Below are 5,621 nucleotides of genomic sequence, written 5' to 3' on the forward strand. Positions count from 1 at the left end.
CTAAGAGTCCAAAATCCACACCAAAGCTGCACTCCAGTCCTTAGGACTGGAGCATGGCTTTGGTGTGGGTTTTGGACTCTTAGGACGTATGCATCATTGAAATACCATACCTCCAAAGTGACTCGAAGCAGCTTTATTTTGGCCTGTCTGTAACAGGCCTAAGATTTATTTAGAAGAGCTTTGTCGCTGTTTTTTTCTAAGGCGGAGCGAGTGTGACCTACATGCTCAAGCCCACTCAGTGGATTTCCTTGGCAGACTGGGGATTCAAACCCTGGTGTTCCAGAGCCCTAGCTCAACACTAAAAACACTGCACCACGTGGTTACCTTCACTTATCTCCTTTCTTATACTTGAGGATTGTATTATTATTATTCCTTTTTACTCCTTAGTTGAGAAGAGAATGTATAACAAACATCAAGCCTAGTACTATGAAAACCATGGAAATGATCATTTATTGGAACTTGTCTCAGTTTACTCACCAATGGAATATCCCGAGCCTTCTCAATACGAACTATTTTAACTGTCTCTCCCCCATAGAGACCAACATTTTCATAAATCTTTTCATCTGTTACTGGTTCTGGCTGCATTTCCTGCTCAGCAACTTTATCATGAGCCAAAAGCAGTGCCTAGTGTAAAGGAAATAGTACCATTTATAGAGGGTTTCATTCATACATTGCAGCTAATTTATACAAAGTAAAACAGTTTAAAAATTCTATCAAGCAAATAAAAGATCAGTGCTCTCTTCTAGATCAAAAATGTCATGTGAAAGGCTGTTATGTGAAAGGGACAACAATTAAGAACCTTTAGTTATCCAAGCTATACTTCAAATTAGCAATATGTGCATATAATACAACACATATAGTACTACAATTCTGAAATCTACACTACAGAAAGTCTTACAGACAAATGCAGAGAAAACCACTGTGGCACCTCTGTAGTGTCACTGTTGCACAAACATTAAAAAAAATCCAGCTACATCTCCAGCTCTGTCCAACTATTATTTCTTGATTCACTATGTTTTTGCACATGCTGTAGAAAAAAGGAAGCATTTAAAAGTTATTTACATCATATGGATTAAGAAAGCAATGAAAGTGTATCATACTTCAAAACCATGGTTTTGTTCCTACCTGAATATGAGGAGCATTCAATAAAGAATTGAGTTCTACTCCATCTTTCTGATGGCTTGGTTTCAAAACACTCTGTACCTGAAAGACAGAACACCAAAAATATGACACTAAACACCCCACCCATAATGGCTTTTCCGCAACAAGTAGGGGAAGAAATAGGTATTATACCAGCAAACACTGGTTTCCAAGCCAGCTAAACATGTACATAAGAATATAAGAAGAGTTATGCTGTCTGACATTCGGTTCACACAGTGGACAATCAGTTGCCTAAGGGAAATTTGTCAGCAGGACATGAATAGAAGATTGTGAATTCAATCCCAGGGTTGCTTCAGCCTTGAATCTGTCTATCAGTCGCTAAAATGAGTACCCAGTTTGTTGGAGGCAATTAGTTTACATATTATAAATCACTTAGAGACTACTTAGTTCAGTATGAAGTGGTATATAAATGTAAAAAAAGAGAGAAATTTATCTGTATCGTGTATGATTTTACATACCTCTATCAAGTCTCTCCCACAACAATCCCCATAATTGCAACTTATTTTGATATAGGAGTTGCTCAAGTTTGCCCTTTTTCGTTCAGCATTCCAGCTCTACAATACCTGTTTTTCAGTGTTGTGACCACAGCTGTACACAGTATTTCAGATATGGCCACACTAAATATTAAAACAAAGGCATTATAACATTGGAAGCTTTATTTTCAAGTTCCTTTACTACTTTATGGACAACACAGAATTTGCCTCCTTTAAGATAACCACATACTGGGGTGACACTGAGCAAGATACTCCTTTCCTAGTCATCTGCTACCACCATCTGCAAGCACACATTTTCAAGGCAAAAAAAAAAAAGCACCGAGAGTAAGAACAGGCGCACTATACACAGCTTTGAGCATATGCTCAATGTCGCGCGAGGCACAGCGTCCCATTCGCATGAATGGGGCACACTCCCGTGGCATGCGTCCCATGCGCAATCGCACCACCACCGTGGACACAAGCCCCATTTGTTTGAATGGAGCTTAAGCATCTGTGTTTTTTCTCTTAAACCGGGGGGGGGGGGTCCGGAATGGATCCCCCACATAAGAGAAGGGCGGACTGTACTTGTCTACTGGTCCCTGAAAAGATAACTATTTTACAGTTTGATATTCAGATCTGTAAATACTCATGGTTAAAACAGATACTGCTTGGAGGTCACTTTTAATATCTAGTCCTTTTCTGATTGGCTGTTACATACTGCTTTTTATTTTCATTAGGAGTAATTCCTGTGAACCTTTCGATTGGAAATTATTACATATACAACACTATTCACTTTGACTTAAAATCTGCCACTGGGAAAAAAATGTTAAGCAAACATGTGCATACTGAAAACATTGGTCTTTGCATGCTGATGACAATAAGACTTGTCTATACAAATGATTACACAGACAGTAAGAAGAGGATTTAAGTACATGTAGAATGAAGAGAAAACTGCATGCTGAGAATGGACATGATAAAAAAAGAGAGGACAGTGGAGAAAAGCCCATACTTTTGGTTAAGCACTATGGTGGAGGCATGGTAAGCATCTCACAGCTTGAGAAATTGGGCAAAGTGGTAACTGTCTCGAACTCCTCCTTCCTCATACAGACTCCATGTTGTTCCAGAGCAGAGGAGGATTCTGTGAAACAATATGGCAGGAGGCTCCAGGCTCCAGAGCAAAGGGAGAACAGGAAAAACTGTTCCCACTGCTCCAGTGCAACCAGATTTCTAGAGACAATCCACAGTATTTAAATAACTGTATGGATTAATTTTAGAATTAAAACAGATGAATGAAAACATTTTCACATCTCATTCATCAAAATTCCCAAGAAATTTAGTTCTGGAAGACAAACTTAGTATGTCAGCTATGTTTTCACTGCTTTAGTAAGAGAACCACACGTTTATGCATTATGGCCCTATACTGTATATGTTAAAACATATAGGCCCGTTACAGACGGGCGTAAAGTATGTCCTGGGGACGTACTAGGTTTAGGGAAAGTGCATGCCTTACGCACGCACCTAACCCTAATACGTCCCCAGGACGTACAAAATGGCAGCGCCCGTTCCACACGGGGGCCGCCATTACGACGTCACGAATGCGCTGCCTCCAAATGGGGCGGCACAGACGTGACATCTTTGTGCTGCGTGAGGGCGCATAGAGTGCCCTTTCTGTGTTGCTAGAAGGAGCTCCGAAATGGAGCTCCTTCTGCGATTTGCGTCGCTGGCGCAGCCTTTAGACAGCTGCGCCAGCGACGCAAAGGAGAAAGGGTCTCCTCCTCCTCGCTGCCATCGGGTGTCCTTGGGGCATGAAGCCCCAAGGACACCCCTTTCCAGGCTGCGGGGAAGCGGCCTTTTGCTGCTTCCCCACGGCTTGGAAAGTGGCGGATTGGGGCCTCGGAGGCTGCCGTTCTGGCAGCTGAGGCCCCGATCCGGCGGGGAAAGGCGCGCCTACAGGCCGCCCCAAAGGGGCGGTCTGTAATGCGCCATAGTCACTCTAAAAAGTTTATTACAAGATACAATTCTAGTTTTGTAACATCTTGTTAAAATAGCACAGTGTTCCATGTGAGAAACTCATTTTTTGAATATTGTATCAACTATTTTTTTATGATTATCACTCAGGTTATGTTTCTCTAACTCTAGCTTCCTATTTTGTCAACTTTAACTGGCTTTAAAATCAATTTAATTAAATTTGATGTTCAGCAGCTATTTTTATAACAGTGACAGTGTGCACCACATTATTTTAGGGAGTTAATCTCCACATAAATTCCTTAAGCCTTCATGCTTTACTTAGTGTTCTAATTAAATTAAAGTTTCAGAAAAATAGATATATCATATTTTCTGTGCCTTATTACAATTAAGTATTGTCCTCAACAACAGTTGAAGAAATGCTCAGACTAGAAAGTATCCCTTTTCCAATTATTCAGTATTTAAACAAAGTATAACACCAACTATATGTTTTATTCTGAACCTTTCATCTATTAGTCAGAAAATGCCCAGAGTATGTGAACAGTGTAGGGGAATACATCTTTTTTTCTTGGCCTTCACAGGCAAGAACAATTAATTCCTGCAGTATTATCCCTGAAGAATAAAAAAAAATTGAAAAGGTCTACATTGTTTCGCATCACTGTTTCTGTTTTCTTTTATACAGGAACACATTTTCTTTGCAGAAAACTACTTTTTGAACAAAGCTACATGTAATTTTTCTGTGCAGAAAAAGACATTTCTACACTGACAAACCACATGCCCTTCTTTGCCCATGAATACTTACTGAAAAGCAAATAGTTCTGCAGTCAGTTTATGGCTGCCTGAATTCTACCCAATATGGTTTCCCAAGCAACCAGAAACATCTTTCTTGCCATGAAACAAACACCAGATGAATACTCTATACTTTACACATTTAGTGGAGAGCATCAGTGCAGTTACCCAACTTAGTTTGAAATACTATGTCATCCCAAATCTGCCTCCACAAGAACTCTAAACAGCTTCTTCAAATCCTGGGTTTAAAGAGCAATTTGTGTTTTCCTGACAATGAAAAACATATTTTATGTACATTAATAGTAGTGCTCATGAACTTTAGACAGGACTGAGGATCTGGCATCTACTAGCAGAAGGCTCAATTTGGGCAATCCTACTTCCCACACCATAGCTCACCACACTCAACAGCATCCCATGACCTTCTGTGTAGCCCTTTCAAGGGACTGCCTTAGGAAGGAGGCTACAGACAAGTCCATTTCCACCAGTCAAGCTTCATATTTCAAAACCTAGATCCAACACTGCAATGTATGCATGTGGACATATATAACTTCGTATTTATGCTAGTCATATGCAAAATATGCACATTCAGTATCTCCTACTGGCAGTCTTGCAGCAATGAAAAAATGTACAATTCATGCTCACTCCTATATCTCTGTTTTCTCTATGTTTGTTTACTCATTTTAAAATGTTAGAACAACAGAAAAATGGAACCAATAGCAGAAGCTGAAAAGACAGGTATTCGGATGAGTATTTGAATGATAATCAAATAACAGGCAAAATTCAAATCTATATTCTTGATATATAATTACTTACAATATGCATAATTTACTTCTTAAAATATATACACCCTAAAACTGACAATTTTGAATAATCTGAGTAGTAGATTAATCACTAGAAGGAAATGTATATAATACATACCTCTTGTGCAAGCTCTTGAGCATTGGAGATAAGAGGGTATGGAGGACTGGCTTTGTTCATATGCACAGTAACAGCATTGTGTATTTTAAATGCATTTTGAAAGTCAGTGTTTTGCACAAGCTGTAAAATTAGAGCAATTTCCTCTTGACTTTGGGGATCTAACAGTGTGTGCTGAACATGCTTAAGAGAAGACAGAAGCTCATCAACTTCTGCAAAAGAAATAGATACACATTAGTTAGCCTGGAGGTACATAGAACCAGATATCAGCAATCAGACCAATTGCATCAACTGTGATTAACAGAACAGTTTTTTTTT

At 39.4% G+C, this 5,621-nt stretch overlaps 1 protein-coding gene across 18 annotated transcripts in view; it reads left to right on the forward strand.

Annotated features, from left to right (window-relative positions):
* Positions 1 to 5,621, forward strand: part of GPHN (gephyrin) — a 671,572-nt gene that overhangs the window by 665,439 nt on the left and 512 nt on the right. The window lies entirely within an intron of this gene.

Source organism: Sceloporus undulatus, chromosome 1 (genome assembly GCF_019175285.1).
Source record: "Sceloporus undulatus isolate JIND9_A2432 ecotype Alabama chromosome 1, SceUnd_v1.1, whole genome shotgun sequence".
NCBI lineage: Eukaryota > Metazoa > Chordata > Lepidosauria > Squamata > Phrynosomatidae > Sceloporus > Sceloporus undulatus.